The 16,920-nt window shown below is 47.8% G+C and overlaps 1 protein-coding gene across 4 annotated transcripts in view; it reads right to left on the bottom strand.

Moving 5' to 3' along the window:
* Positions 1 to 16,920, bottom strand: part of CACNA1E (calcium voltage-gated channel subunit alpha1 E) — a 493,636-nt gene that overhangs the window by 367,309 nt on the left and 109,407 nt on the right. The window lies entirely within an intron of this gene.

Below are 16,920 nucleotides of genomic sequence, written 5' to 3'. Positions count from 1 at the left end.
AAAATATTCTCAAAATGCTTTCATTCATGTATTGCTTCAACCCAAGCAAATATAGCATGGTGTGGGACGTTCTATAGACCATCATGTAGAGTCTAGTCCAAACCATCACCATGGAATGAGGTCTGGAAGAGTTTTCCACTGATAAAAATTAAACTAGATCCTGCCATTTTGTTTGCGGACATAATCTTTGTATACACCGGATCTAGCTTAAGTTAGAAAATCACAATAAGGCAAGGCTTACATATGTTTTGATTTTACTTTTATTGCCAAACATAAAGAGGCAATGGTGCACTGTTTCTTGCTTCGCAAGGTTCTTATAGCTGAGAATTGCCTACCCAATAGCCTTTTACTCCTTTCTTCCCAAAAGAAACCTGATTCTATAAGGAACAGCTAGGTCCTCCACTAATAAAACTACACTTTCCATCCCCCTTTTCACCTAAAGGAAGTCATGTGATACAGATCAGACCAAGGAGATATAATCAGAAGTTACTAGGTAGAGGCTGCAGGGAAAGTTCTTCAGGAAGGGGCTGACTCCAATATCATGTGTCCTTTTGCCCTGCCTTTTCTTTCTTCTCATATTTCCCACAGTGCTGGACACAAATCTCCTGCTTGGACCGTGAGGCAACAAGCCCACACTAAAGACAGCTGGGTGGAAAGACCCTGATGACATCACAGAACTGCCTCACCAGCCCCAGCCCGCCTCCCGCAGACATACTGGAATGAGAAAAATAGGACCCCAGTTTGTTCTTCAGGTCACTGTACTCAAAAGTCAAACTCAATTTCTAAAACAGCAGGCCACAAATACATCTTACACATGTCCATCACACGGTTATGAAATGATTTTATGAGAACACTCTACTTTAAAAAGCATAACATTGCCAAATCTTAGGTGCCCTAAGGCAAAAACCTTGTCCTGAGAAATCCTACAGATTGCCAAACAAGAGAGGACAAATGCAGCCGCAGACACCCCCCTGAAGACACGTGCCCTGGAAACGAATGAGCTGCTTTGTGGCTGGGTGCAGAGGGGAAAAAAAAATGGAAGCGATGCTTCTGTCAAGTAACATCAAGCACCCAGGGTCAAGGCTATTTCTGTCAGATTCAGGAAGAAAGTCACAAAGGGATTACCTCTGCCAGTTTTCTTCAACTTACAACTATCTGAAACTCCCAGTTCTAGCCACTCAGTCAATCCCTGTGTCTCACTGGTTTGGAACATGTCAATGCCCTCTCAAAAGAATTCCTATTTGGGGAGCCCCTTTTGGAAACTTTAAGAGTCATGATGTCTTCAAAATGATGTGATTACGTACCTCTGAGCTTCAGGGTCAATATTTGTTCACCATCAAAACCATCAAAAGCAGCTAGAGAGCAAAGATGATATATACCCTGTCACATCCAAAATCACTCCACAATTTCTGCTCCTTATTCAAAGCAAACGACAACAATCTTCTGTTGAAAGCTTAAATATATCTTTTGTTTTACTTACACAATTTAATTTTTTTTAACAAGTGGGCATGTTATTTCTACGTAAAAAAATTGAGTGAGAAGCATCATTCTTTAGCGTATCATTTTTCTATTTCATGTATGTAAAATACATTAATAAAATGAATTAAGGGCAAAATTGTTCGTGATGTTTGTATATTTACGAGTGTATGTTTCCGGGGTGAGGAGAGTTCCACAGATCTCCTGGGAACCTGGAGGAGCCCATAACCCTGACGAGGTCACCACAATTCCAGGGATAACTAGTAATTGTTGAACCTACAGAAAGAAGAGTGTTAAGTAGACTTTGTAACAGTCTCTTAGTCCCTGAACTATCTGGATTTTACTTATTTACAGTCATATGGAATTGCAAGGTCCATCCTCAGCATAGTTGTAAGGGAAATGAAAATGTGGGTTCAATCCTACCTCTAGCTGTGTGATCTTGGCTAAGATATTTAATCTTCCTGAGCCTTTTCTTTTATCCATAACAACTCACCAGGTCATTATGCGCTCAAATCACATGAAGTAGTGAACGTGCTTTGTCAACTACACAGTGTTCTAGAAATGTAATGTTATTACTCTAAGGCACATATTTTCCTACAGATGAGGAAAATGAAGTTCAAGAAGGCTCAGTAGTTTACCCAAGATCAGACAACTAACTCAGAATTGCTGGATCCAAACAGGACTCAAATCCAGTAAGACTCCTGCACCCCCATTAAGCCCAAGACTCAGTCTAAGGGATGTAAGTCATCATCTAGTGAGCCCCGCCCCCTTAGTTTATAGGTACAGAATCCAGAACCTCTCAGAGAAGTCCTAATTACCTTCTAGAAGACCCAGACGAACAGCCTGGTCCCAGGAAAGAATTTGTGGAAGTCACCAGGAGGTAAGTCTCGGACAATCTGCTGTATCCCAGGAAAGACAACAGTGGGACTCACTCCTGCCAAAGGTTGGGCAAAGGTGCCTGCCCACCCTGTAGCCACAGATAACAATCAATAGTTTTCAACCCTGACTGCACCTTAGAACCACCTGAGGAACTATAAAAGTCTATTTATCAGAACATATACATATGTACATATAACTATCAATGCCGAGACTCCAACCAGGAGGACCTGATGTGAATCTTTCAGAGTTGGAATGTAGAGCCCCATATTTTTTAAAGCCAAGTGGGAAGGGAGGCAGCTGGGGTCACTGGTAGCTCACTGTGTAAACAGCTGTTCTGCTTCCCAGCCACAGCGAGGGGGAAGCAGGACAAAGAGAATGCAGTAGACTAAATGTGTTTCCCTGAAATTCCTAGGTTGAAATCCTAATCCTAATAGGACGGTATTTGGTGAAGCCTTTGGGAGGTAATTAGGTCTTGAGGGTGGAGCCTCCACGAATGGTTTTGGTGCCTTTATAAGAAGAGGCCAGAGAGCTCACTCTCTATCTGCCCTCTTGGGAGGACACAGCAAGAAGTCAGCCGTCTGCAACAGAAGAGCCAAGCCGGCACCCTGATCTCAGACTTCCAGCCTCCAGAACTGTGAGGAATAAATTTCTGTTGTTTGTAAGCTACCCAGTTTGCGGTACTTTGTTATAGCAGCCCAAATGAACGAAGACCAAGACTCCTAATAAACACTAGTGAAAATGATATTAAACACATCACAAGACAATAAAAACATATGAGACTCATCAGTAAAGGTAAATACACAGACAAAAACAACCCTGAGATGTTGTTGTCCTCAATCCCGTAAAGATTAAGAGACACATGAGGCTATTGAGCGACAGACCAGGCCTACCTAATTCCAGAGACTTTCAGCTTCTACAAAGCTCTGCTGCCAGAAACATCTGAGAGGAGCCTGAGACACACAGCCAAGCATGGATGCTGGGGCAGATGAGCATTGCTGGCAAAGCGAGAAAAGAGTCGGACAGTCCACTGAGAGAGTCCAACCATCCCCACAGGTGTAAGGAGAGGTCAGAGCAAAGAGGCATGTGCTCACAACAGAAGAGTGCCGTCAGGACAGCAGGGCCTGGCTGGTGTTCTGGAAGGTTCCAGCCAGCCCCTGTGCCTCTGCTCATGGTGGGCCACAAAGCCATTCCTCTATGTGGTGCAGAAGCTTCCAGGCCAGCAGCCCTTAAAGCACCTCAGTGGATGCTGTGATATGCCCCCATCTCCCTGTAGGACTGCAGGTCCAATCCCCCGTGGCTGTCGGCCCACCTCAGGAACTGCCTTAGCTAAAGCTGGCTACCTGGACCAAGGTCATGGCACCTTCCTGAGGCAGTCTGCGTCCAATAACTGCTCAGTGGGGGAACAGAAAAGCCTGGCCTCTCTGCCCCAACTCAGGGCAACTCTGTAAGAGCCCCCTGCTTGGGAAGATGAGGACTGCTTGGGAAGATGAGGACTGGGGGGAATTGGGAAAGAAGAGGGCTAAGTCCCGGCCAGGTGGCCTAAAACATTTCATCTGGAGTCCATCTGTCAAACAAATCTTTTTGAAAATCTTTTCATCAGATTGGAGTTCACCTCAGTATCAAACTGAAATTAGCTCTACCTTAAAGGGATGAAGGGACAGAAGCCCAGAGAGGTGAAGTGACCTACCCAAGGCCACCCAGCTTCTAGGTGCTAGAGCCAGGATTGAAAATAGGCAGTCTGCCCTATAATTTGTGCTCTGAACCATGGGGCCACACTGCCTCAGACAGCAAATGGGGGCTACCCCTAAGCCACATTACAAACAGCCAGAGAGGTGAACGGCCTTGGCCAGGGTCACACAGCTCCTTGGTGGCAGTTTCATTCACACAAACATTCTCTAAGCAACCCTGTAAGAGCCTGGCACTGTGCCAGGGCCAGATTTAAGGTTAGACCACCCGGGGGTATACATGTTGTGAAAGAGGACAGGGCTGGAGGTTTAGAATAGTATTTATGCCGAAGCATATTTCTGGGCTTCCTCTCCCTCGAAGGAGCCTATGGTTTGGAGGCAGGGCTCCTCCGTGAGACAACTAAACCCAACACAGCTCAGCAAGTGTCACTCACCATTAGCAGAACCAGAGTCACAAACCTGCCACAGGGGCCCCGAGAACAGCAGCCACCAGCCAGCACCACCTGGACACTAACCACCCCCCACGCCTGTCCCCTCCCGCCACCAGGAGGCACACAGGGTTCCGTGAAGGAACTTCTGAATTCAGCAAGCCTCTTGCAAGGTCACCCCCACCCCACCCAGGAAGGTTCCAGGGTGCCCCCTCTGCGCCGGATGCCACAAGCCGAGCCACAAGCCTCCCCAAAGTATTGCTCTGGCTCTGGATAAAACCAAAGCTGTAGGTGTGCTAATTAGCAACGACGAGAGGTTGGGCACACTGACTATTAATGACTCCATCTCTCTGTTTCCTGCTGGCCTATTATTAATTCATGAGGCCTCTCCAGTGGGGCCAGAGAGATAACACAGACTGCAAAAGTTCACATTTCAATTTGAGGCTGAGACAGGGGGAGGGGTGTTGGGGAGAAGCGTCAGTCCTCAAGGGGCACGGGCGCAGTGTGGGAAACCTCCTCCACAGACCGGCTTCTGGCCCTCTCTGCTGATGAAAGGAAAGTGCACATCCTAAAGGCACCAACAGAGAGGGTCACTGCAGCGCTGCTCCTAATTGCCAAGCGACCAGAGACTCCCGTGCTAGGGAATACTATGCAGCATTACAGAGACTTTATGGACATCTTCCTAGAAACTGCCAAGGAAGATGCCCATGATATAGTGTTAATTTTTAAAAAGCAAAATAACAAATGCAACATGCAGACCTACGTGTGTACTCTGACTCCATTTTCTTCCCAGAAAGAGAGGGACGAGTTTTACCCAGCTGAAGCACAGGAATGAGGAGAGAGGACGACAGCTGGGGACGGTTTAAGATGCCGGGGGAGGGGGATGAAGATGGACTAGAAGCTGGTGTCCCTAAACCAGGGATGTCAGGCCAGCACTGCCCCGCCCTGAAGAGCATGGTCCCCGAGGAAGCCTTTCTGTGTATTATTTCTCCACTCCAAGAACAGAGAGGGAATTTACCTGACTCCTCCCTGTTTTCTTCAGAGATTTGGGAAGGGATGTGAATGTCCCATCCCTGAGATCAGGAGGTAACGGGGCTACATTCTGACAGGGGCAGTGCGGTGAGGTGGTGGGATGCGTGCACTGCGCGAGTCTGCACAGAGGTTCCCAGGTGAGAGGCGGAGGGAAGGAAGAGAAGCACAAGAGGACTCCGACTCTGCGTTTACCATTCTTCCTTCACTCTGGGTTTTGGAGAGCGAAAGAGGAAGAGAGAGGTGGTGAGAGGGGCCAAGAGCAGAGGGGAGGAGGAAGAGGGGGCCGTGGGGTAGAAGCAGGCTATGCAGCAGTCCTCAGACGGAGAGCAGGTGTGGCCACTGGAAAGAGCAGTGTCTAAAGGTCAGACAGACCGGCACTTGGCCCAGGGCGATGCACTTCATTCTGTGGGCCTCTGCTTTCTCACCTGAACATTAAATAAATGTGAAATTAGGTGAGATGACGTTTCTAAACGTCTTGCTTATCACAGTGCCTGGAATATTGTAGTATTGTGTGGGTGTGGGTGCGTGTGCGCGCGCGCGTGCATGTGAGCATGATCACACTTCAACTCTTCAGCCCTCAGTATTTCCTTTTCTACAAGTGTCTTCATCCATCCCATCACATCCAAGAGAAAAACACCCTCGACTCATCTGCGGCTATGCATCCAGGTGAGCTCTGCTTGGATGGAAAGGCCGTGCAGGAAGGTGAGGGAGATGGTAGGTCTGGACTGAAACCCGAGTCCTTGGGGTTCTCACCCTGCTCTGCGAGGCCCTTCTGCCTTCAGGCTTCCTTGTCCTTCCCTCCGACGTGATGGATGACCACCCCCCCTTCCCCCCCCACCCCCCCCACCGGCTGCTCCAGCCCCTGCCAGGCCCAGCGTTCAGGGACTCTTCCCATTAAGAGACTGTGGCTGCAGTACACAGGAGTGACCACTCGGGGGCATCATAAAACAGGGAAAAGTATCTCAAGAACGAGGGAGTGTGACAAATTGTGCAGCTGGCACTAGAGGGCATTGTTTTTCCCATTTTCCTCCAAAGGGTGACTCAGGTGTTCAGATCTGGATAGTGCAGGAGGTTGAAGAGTCTCCTTTTGAAGATACTCAGGCACGGCCCATGCCAGCAGAGTGGAGGTGGCCGAGTTTGGGGTAGCGTAGGGGAGACTGGCTCACCTGCCCCCCCCCAAAAACAGGGACAAGACTCTGATGGGGCTGGACAGAGAAACACAGGCATCAAATGGACCCCGGGGGCCCATCGGGACTGAGAGCTACAGAGTCACAGCCCTTTTTCCTTGCCGCCTCCTTCCTGGCTTGGCCTGGAAGGGAGGAGCCAGAACAGCGGAGGAACATTTGCCCCCACTAAGCCCGAGCTCCTGGCCCCACACTCTGGAGAAGGTGAAAGGATCTGCTTTTTCTTAGGGCGTCCAGTGGCTTTGGTGAAGGAGCAGAAAAGCTATGTTTTCGTTCCGTTTGAGAGGTGGGCATCACCAGGCACTGAGTGAGGGGCTGCCCACCCGCACAGGAACCCCACTGCTCCCGCTCACCCCGCATATCCCCATAGCCTGTTCTCCAGAGGAAGTGTTGAGAGAACTGTAGGAGGAAAAATGTAGGAAAAAGAAAGTCACTAGAGACCAGACCTAGAAAGAGACACTCATTTTCAAATCTCTGAAGGACAGACCAAAAAAAAAAAAAAATTCAAGGATATATGTTGACGTTTCCCCAAAGGGCCCATCTTAAATCTCTACGGAGTCACCCAAATTGTGTCAATTCCCAGGAGGAGCCCAGCTCTCTGGCTTCTCGGTGGCTTCCTGTTCTGCTCAGAATTCCAGACAGGCAGGGCATATGCTACAGGTCCCTACTTGGCTTGTGGTTTTCAAACGTGTTGTTGGCTAGTGAAAGCACAGTGTGTTGAAATCTCGTGATTTCTATATTCCATTGGCATATGTTCTGGTTCGGCAAGTCTGTTATACTACAACCCGACCAGCCTGAAATGCCTCATCTCTGAGCGCAGGGGTGAGATTCGGCAGGGCTATGAACTCAGGCGCCCTTGGGGCCAGGATGACCACGGCTGATACGTGAATTAGCCCCACCTAAGGCAGTGGGGAGCGGTGGGGACTGCGGTGACCTCAAGAACTCCTGCGCCTCCTAAGAGCATACAAATTTAAATTGTATTAATACACCAGATCAGTCAACGCGGCCTTTCTATTTAACTGAACAAACTCTGCCTGTGCGCGTTTCTGGCAACGACATTGCTATAGACACTAGCATCCCAGTAAACCAAGCGCTGCCTGCTTCTACCAGCAAGTGGCAGCATGTGGAATGATGTCCCAGTCACTGCAACTAGATCTGCATGGGGTTAGCTGCCTTTCAGGAGCTCAGAGAAAAACTGGCCCACCGGCTTTTAAAATCCAAGGGGAAAGTTTCAAGGTTGGGACATTTGTTTCCTGGAGGAACTGGTCTGTGACCTCGGGTGTGGCGTGGAAGCTGGTGAGACTTTGGTGGGACACCCGAGACTGTGGTGGTACCGGCCCTCCTGGTCAGCAGGGCGGGTGGGACACAGGCAAGAAGCGGGTGGGGCTCACAGGGCCGGTTCCCCGGAGCTGGTCACTCACGGCAGCCCGCTGACCCTGCCATCAGAATGGCTCATTGCCAGCACCAGCAGTCACTCGGCCCTGGGGGCCCTCGTCCCCTCAGCTGTAAATGACGCAGCTGGGCTAGACGACGGTGATGGTGGTGGGCATAATAGGAATAATACCAATCACAGCAAGAGCGGCTGCTGTGCCAACTCTGGGCCCCATGTTGGGCGCTGTGCAGGTCCTCATTTCATCGCCCGAGGGGGACTGCTGATGGACACAGCTGACCTCAGCCCTGGCTGTAGCCTCTGCACCAACAGGCGTCAGCGAGCCTTGCGTGCCCTGCTGTAGATAGCGAGCGGGGGGCTCCTGAAGGTGAGGAATCAGACACGAGGGGGCAAAACGACCAAACCCTGGGCTAAGTGTTCTAGGTGTTCATCGCATGTCAGAAAGGTGACGGTCCTCATCCACAATTTAGCAAGGGAGGAAAACGAGGTTTAATACTCAGGGGTGATCAGAGGTGTGAGAGAAGACAGGACCCAACAAACTGCAACCTAACCAACCTGGGTTTTCTCAGCCTGTGAGGCTTCCCACCGCAGGGGCTGACCTGGTCTAGATCCAGAGCCCCTGGTGTCCCCAGCTCCCTTGACTAGACCCGACAATATGTCGGGTGTTGTCAGAGGCTAAGTAACCATCCAGATCAGAATCATTGCCACGCCAACTATCCCTTGCGCATTCATTCATTCATTCATTCACTGACAACCAGTCACTGAGAGCCTAGATGTCAGGCATTGCTCCCGGTACTGAGGCTATGGAGTGGACCATGCAGTGCGTCACTTCTCCTCTTCTTGGGGGCGGGGGTGGGGGCAGTCAGCAGCCCAGGGTGATGGGAGTCAGACTTACCAGATGTCTATTTTAGACTATGTGGTGACGACTAACCTCTCTGAGGAGGCATCACTTAAGCTGAGGTCTAAATGACAATAATGGACCAACCTTTCAAAAATCTGGGAGAAAGAACGTTCTAGGCAGAGGGACAGGCAGAAACATAGCAGGCGTCGGCCTGGCCTGAAAGTGGGCAGGACTGCAGGGAGCAAGGGAGCAGTTGTATGGATGAGGTCATGAGCCACCCACGACCAGGTGCTTCAAGGCTTCACAAACCAGGGATAGGGGCTCAGATTTTACTCTGAGTGCAAAGGGAAGTTACATCACAGAAGCATGATTTGGTTTACATCTTTTTTAAACGCCCCTGTCTGTCATATGAACAGCCACACTCCTGAATACAGAAAAACAAAGACATAAGGAGAGAGGCCAATTAGGAGGCCATGGAAATTAGGAGGCCAAGTGACAACGGCTTGGAAGAGATTGTTACCACCAGGGACGCAGAAGTGTTCAGACTTGCAACGTGTTTGGAAGATGTGTTGACAGGGCTTGCCAACTGACTGGAAGCAGAAGAAATGGGAAAGGGAGTAATAAAGGACAATAGAAGTCTTTGGCTTGAGCAACAGGGTCGATGTGGTGCTGCCTACTGAGATGCGGGGCTGGGTTGGGTCAGGAGAGGATCAAGAGTTTTGCTGTAGCCATGTTAAGTTTTAGATGCTGGTTAGACCACAATGTGGAGATGCCAGCTTCCCATTTGGCTACAAGAGTCAAAGGTTCTTAGGAACCAAATTTGGGAATCATCTGCTGATCTGTGGGCCTGGTTGAGGTTACCCAGGGAGATCGTGTAGGCAGAGTAGAGTCCAGGAGTAACTCGAGGCTCACCAACATTTTGAGGACCCACACCAGCATATGTGATCTAGTAAACATGGTCCAAATTCACAACAGACATGCAAGGTATTGTGATTCATATTCACTCTAAAAATGCAGAGAAGTTATAGCCTGCCCCAGGTCCCATAGTTTACAAGTAGAATGGCAAGAATCAACCCTAAATAGTATGACTGAGTTCCTGTCACTTGTCTACCACTGTGTAATGAATGCAGGTGGATGCTCATATGGGCAGAGGGCCTCGGTGGAACAAGCTAGGCATTGAAGTCAGAGGGCCTGGGTTGAATCCTCACTAGCTATGTGATACTGGGCAAGCCTGAGCTTTCTGGGGTATAAAATTATGAATTTTTTTTTTCATTTTGCAAATATCTATTAAGTGTCTCTTGTGTGCCGGACACTGTGCCAAGTGATGGAGACCCACGGGGAACAGACAGACTTCTGTATACAGTCTAGTGGGGGCTACGGACATGTAAACAGGCAATTCGAATATAGTGTGATAAGTACTATGATTATGGAAATACTGCCTCCCTCTTTTTAGAGTATGTTGTACCAACCTACGCAGACTTTAAAGTTATACATAATTTCCTTTCTTCCAAATCCATATGCAATAATAGTCACATATGAAATGTTTCTACTCTTTATAATAGTACCTATGATTTTCATTAGAATAAATAATACATGCAAAGCACCTAGCACGTAGCCAGTGCTCAATAAATGGTAACAGTCATTATTAAAACATGGGTTTTTTGACCTAGCACCACCTCTGACTTTTGGGCTCATTTTTCTCCTCTGTAAATTAGGAATAATAACAGCTAGTCCAGGAGCACCTGGGTGGCTCAGTCAGTAAAGTGTCTGACTCTTGATTTTGGTTCAGGTCATGATCTCAGGGTTGTGAGATCAAACTCCTTACCAGACTCCACAGTGGGTGTGAAGCCTGCTTAAGATTCTCTCTCTCCTTCTCCCTCTGCCCCACCCCCCAACTCTCTCATTCTCTCTCTTAAGAAAAAATAATAATAATAGCTAGTCCACAGGGTCCTTGTGAGGGTCAGATGAGATAGTATACATGAAAACATTTGGTAAGCTAGAGGGAATTCTATTAAAATATGAGTAAAACATGGTTTCATGCCTTTGTAAAGCTACAAAACTCAGTCCATGAGGAATAGTTTGTGTTACCCAAAAGGTCCTCATAGCGCTTACACAATGGCCTGTGGAAACCTTTTTTAGTAGGTTCTTTGGAAAATGGAATTCTGCACAAGAAATTCTGTTTCATCCAAATCCCTATATTCTGTCCACAGGAAAACAAAGACCCTTTCCTTGAGGCCTCCTCCTACCCTCTCAACTCCTTCCCCTACCACATTTGGCTCACGCAGCCAAAGGCAAAAAATTCTGGAAACCTCCCAGGCTGGCTTCCAGCCGCCTCCGTGCATCACTAGAACCCTGAGTCAGTGCCAAGAAGGCAGGATTTGTAAATCTGGTATGTGTGCCATAGGCTGTCAGCTGTGTGGGCGGTGGACAGGGCCTTGGGAGGGGCTACAGCTGAGGGAGGAGCAAGAAGCTGGCAGGGCTGCCAGGCAGAGAACCCTACCTGACTTCCTACTGTAGCAAATCCATTCTTGAGAAAGGACCAGGCTGCCCCTGTCTTAGTGTCAGGAGGATCCTGTCTATAGAACGTCAGTCAGGAGAAGCTAGAAGGCTGGAGATAGGAGAAGGCTCCATCTCTCCAAGGTGCACTAAGTAGACACAGGATCCTAAGCAGAAGGAGGGCAGAGAACAGACTCCCCACTTCCTCTGCTGATTGTTCAACTGGAGGGTCTTGGGCAGTCAGCAACCTGCAGAACCACACAGCTAACCCAGGGAACTGAGCTACCTCTTTCCCCGGAAGCTAGTGGACTAGAATGGGTATCAATTCCCCTCAGTGCATTTACTTCATCATTCATTCAACTAATACTTATTGTGAGCCAACTACATACAAGGCATTGTCCTATACTCTCAAGATAAGACAAAGTCCCTCCATTCAAGAAGCTGACACTTCAGTGGAGGGAGACAGATATCTATATGTCTATGTAGATAGCTATCTATATCTATATATAGTGTGTGTGTATGTGCGTGTTTTTCTTTATGTGCCTGAGTGCGTGTATAATAACAGGAAGGGCTGTGATTAAAAAAAAAAGCAAAATAAAGAGAGAAAGAGAGTGACAACAGGGGAATGCTATACTACAGAGGGTGATGAGAAAGGTCTCTCTGAGCAGAGACCTAAATGAAGTGAGTGGGAGTCATGCAAGTCTGTGGGGAAAGAGCATTCCAGGTGGAGGGAAGAGAAAAGCAAAGTTCCCTGAGGTGGGAATAATCTGAGCATATTCAAGAAATAGCGTGGGACCAGTGTGGATGGAGCAGAATGAGTGGGGAAGAGATTAAGGGATGTAGCCAAAAATGCCTGTGCATGTCTGGGGGGCCGGGGGAGAGGTCCAAGGGGTGGAGGAAGGAGATCATGTATGGCCTTAAAGACCATGTGAAGGACTTTGTTCTGTGGGACATGAGCCACTAGAGGGTTTGAGCAGAGGACTGATGTGATAAATTTCTGAAGACTCTCTGATGGAAACTCCATGTACTATCTCTCCAATGCCTTTGTAGATCTTAAGGGGAAAAAAAAGGCAAAGAAGAATCAGCTTTGGTGGGGGAAAAAGACCCTAGCAGGGAGGCTAGTTAGTTAAGAGTGGCTGCAGTAATCCCCTTGGACGAGTTACTCAAACTCTCTGTGCCTCAACTGCAAATATGGGGATAATAATAGTACTGGTCTTATTCAGTTGTTACAAGGATTAAATGAGCTAAAGTATTAAGAATAGTGCTGGGTAAGGGCGCCTGGATGGCACAGTTGGTTAAGCATCTGACTCTTGGTTTTGTCTCAGGTCGTGATCTGAGGGTCATGAGGTGGAGCCCCGTGTCAGGCTCCGCGCTCTGTGCAGAGTCAGCTTAAAATTCTCTCTCCTTCTCCCTCTGTCCCTACCCACCCACCCACCTGCATGCACACACACTCTCTCTGTAGCTCGCTCTCAAATAAATAAATAAATAAATCTTTAGGGAAAAAAAGAAGAGTTCTGGGTAACTAGTAAGTACCATATTAAGTGTCTACCACTTAAGTCTCTATTAAAAATAAAAATCATAGGTGACTCAGACTAGGGAGATAGTGGCAGAAGTGATCAAATATGATCTGACACATTTCAAAGGGAAAACTGACGGGGATTGGCAAGAATTGAGTGTCAGTGTGAGAGAAATCAGGATGACTCCAATGCTTCTGGCCCCAGCAAAAGAAAGAATGAATATAGGTTCCATTTAGTGAGAAAGAGAAGACCACAGGAAAAGCAGATTTGGAGGAAAATTGGTATTTTTCTGTTGGACAGATCTTGCTTGAGGTACCTATGGATGTACAAGTAAAGGTGCTGATTAAGTGGGTGACATCTAAAAACCAGGGAAGGGATCTTGGCCAGAGATACAAATTTGAGAGTCACCAGTCTGTGATGGTCACTAAAGGTCCGGGACTGGGTGAGGTCACCAGCAAGTAAGTGTTGGCAAGAGAGTAGAGGATGGATCCCTGAGCCCCCCAGTATTTGGGGATTGGAAAAAGGAAGAGGAAACAAGCAAAAGAGGTGGAGGAAAGACTGGCAAGGTAGGAAGAAAACCTAGAGTCATAAAGGCCCTTGTGAGAAAAGAGTTCCAAGAAAGAGAGAGTGATAGTGGACAAATGGTACGGCTGCTGCCAGCAGGTCAGGGAAGATGGACACAGAGAACCACCCACTGGACTCAGCAGCATAGAGGCTGATGTGAGCATGCCAGAGCCGTCTGCTTGACTGGCACAAAGGCCTGATTTCAATGGGTTCCAGAGGGAACTGGAGACAGAGAATGTAGACAAAAGGGCTCATCATGCTCTACATCTAGACCTCCACATGGAGCATGATGAGTAGTCGGTCCACAGAAACAGGAAGAACAGCCTAGAACAGGGGCCCAGGTGCAGTGGGTGGTTAATGCAGTGGTTGGAACTCCTGCAAGCCTCTTTGACTTCTGCTCTTTTCCCAGTGAAGTAGGAAGGCAATTGCGGCAATAAGCTAGGAATAGGCTGGCAGGAGACGTTGGGGTTTGAGAATTAAGGGGAAAGTATGTGAAATAATCTCTAAAAGAGCATGAGGGTGAATAGAAACGTGAAAAGTCGTAGGATTTCTGGGCAAGACTGAGGGCCAACTTGAGGGAGGGGGTCACGAATTTACAGTGAGACCAGTAAGCTTAGCTGTGAGATTTTCCACAGCAATGTTCTGCTGCACAAGTGCAAGGGACAAATAGGTGGCAAGTGGGATTTAAGCAGGGCTGGAGTCCTGCTAGACCAGTATAATGGAGCAACAGAGGGGCAAGGAAGGTGAGGGTGAAAACAAGGATGATGGAGCATGAAGTAGACTAGAGCCAGCTTGGGAGGCATCCAACATTCTTGCCCCTGGCTGATGACTGGCTCTATCTGAGAAGCTGGCAGGAGAAAGGGTTGAAAGAGTAGGAGGAGACCTCAAGAGTGACATCACCATTTTGCTCTGGGAAGTACTTTTGGTGCCCACAAGGGAATTTAATTTGATAAGATGAGAAGTGAAGAGATGACTGAGGAGGGGAGCCACAAGAAAGTAATACGATCGATGTCTTGTGGATGTCAGTGAGGTTAAAGAATCTTGGTTAAAGAATTGAGCACTAGAGGGAGTGAACTGGACAGAGAGGAGCTGGTGGTCAGAGGGTAGGATGCTTGGAACTAAGATTATGGAGCAGTTCAGTTACAAGGTCTGGGAAGGCCATGGAAGTGAGGTCTTGGCAGCAAATATGGAGGCAAAATCATCAGGGAGAAGAGGTTAAGGATCCAAGAGGCCAGGGTCCAGGAAAGGTCATTCAAGTGGTTATGGAAATCACCAAGACTGATGGCAAGAGGAGACATGGGAGACAGGCAATAAACCAAGAGCTAGAATCTTTCTGGAATGAAGGGGAGTGGCCTGGGAGTCTGCAGATGGCTACAACAAGGAGTAGCAGGTGCTACTGCATGATGACATGAGCTACAAAGCTGGCATTTTAGAACAGGCATGAGGAATCATGGTCTGGAAGCAATAATGAGGGCAAGTAGACAGCTACCCCGGCTCTAGGCTCAAGATTGTGAGGATGTGTGGGAGGGAAGGTAGCCACCACATGAGGCAGCTGCCAATCAAGCCATGTTCTTGGGGGAGAGGCAGGTACCAGTTAGAACAAGGAAGTGATGGGAATGTCCAGAGAAGGTGAGAGAATGTAGAGAATTTTTCTCATGATGGAACATGAGCTCCAGACAGTACAATATTAGGGTTTGGGGAGCTGGCGAAGAGCAGGAAGTAAGTCAGATTAAGGCACGTAGAGCTATATGAGGATGGATTTGGGATGGTAAAGAAAAAAGGCATGATGGTATTAACCCTGGACACCTTTATACAGGTTGCAGTGATGAGGCTGTGAGGGTTAAGAGGCAGAGAGTGGGGCAACATCACTGTCTCTATCATCTCTCATTTTCTTTTCAACCCATTTCAGTTGGGCCCTGACCCCATCACCCTACTGAAACTGCTCCCATTAAGGTCACCTCCATATTGCTGAAACCAGTGATTCTGTCTCCAGCCTCATTTTAATTTACCTCTCAGCAACCTCCTACATAGATAACTCCTTCCTTCTGAACAGACACCTCTCTTGACTTCTTTGTCCCTTTACTCTCCGGCTTTCCTTTTTTTTTTTTTTTTTTTAAGATTTTATTTATTTATTTGAGATAGAGAGAGCATGAGTGGGGGCAGGGGCAGAGGGAGAAGCAGACTCCCCACACAGGACTCGATCCCAGGACTCCGGGATCATGACCTGAGCTGAAGGCAGACACTTAACCAACTGAGTCACCTAGACACCCCACTCTCTGGCTTTCCTCCTACTTCCCTGGCCCCTCCTTCTCAATTCCTCCACTCGGGAAGGTTGACACACCCCCAAGCCACTGATGTGTCTGCCCTGTTTCACCTCCTCATGGCCCTTCCCAGGTGAAAGCACAGTCTCCCAACCATCCCCACCATGACTCGAAATAGGTGGCTGCTACTAGTCCTTTATATCCCCCAACTAGCAAAAGTTTAACTTAGAGAAAGATATAAGAGTTATCATGCATTGCTAGCCATGGTGAAGCTAGTTTTTCAGTGAGTATTATAGGAATTCTTGAGTTAGGCCATAGGACAGGCACTGAGTGACATGAAAAATGTGTAAGATAGTCTCTGCCCTCAAGTTGTTCAGAACCCTCTCAGGAAAACAAGACAGAGGTGCAGAGAAATATAGTACTTCTAAATACAAAGAAATATCAACTATCAGAGCTGCATGATATTCACACAGCCAACTACTTTCTCCTCTTCATTTTTTGAAGCCATGGGGTGACTTACTCAACATCATACCACTAGTTAGGTCACCCTGGGAATTAGACCCAAATCTCTCAACCTCCAAGCCAGTGCTCTTGTCATGGTGTCTCAATGGGTGGTTGAGGCAGAAGTTAAGTACTGTGGGAATTGGAAAGAAAGTCACTGTGCCATTGTGGTTCAAAGCATGGATTCTAGAACCAGATTGCCAGGGTTCAAATCATCAAATCACAGTAACAACGTAGTTATTATTGGAGTGACTTTGGGAAAGTCACCTAACTTCTCTGTGCCATGGATAATAACTGTACCTACCGTACAATAATGGTGAGGATTAACATAAGTTAATATGGGTGCTTAGGATGTTGCCTGGCTCTTAGAGCTATGCAGGGTTTTAAAGACTAACAGTACTGGAAGGTGAACAATAGGAGGAGGTTGAGTGCTGGATACCTGACCCCTTTCTGAATCCCAGGGCCCACTGAATGAATGAATGATGAACCAGCAAACATTCTGACATCCACAGGGAAAAACCTCCAGATATCAGCTAATCTACCCCTCTTTGCACCACCCAGAATGTCCACTGAAACCAAATAAGTAAATTCTACCATGACCACCACCATCAAAAATCATCTATTATTAGTCTTTTTGTACTTAATAACATCTAACAACTCAACAAT

Source organism: Phoca vitulina, unplaced genomic scaffold (genome assembly GCF_004348235.1).
Source record: "Phoca vitulina isolate PV1807 unplaced genomic scaffold, GSC_HSeal_1.0 scaffold71, whole genome shotgun sequence".
Lineage (NCBI taxonomy): Eukaryota > Metazoa > Chordata > Mammalia > Carnivora > Phocidae > Phoca > Phoca vitulina.
This window is presented reverse-complemented; position numbering and strand designations above follow the sequence as displayed.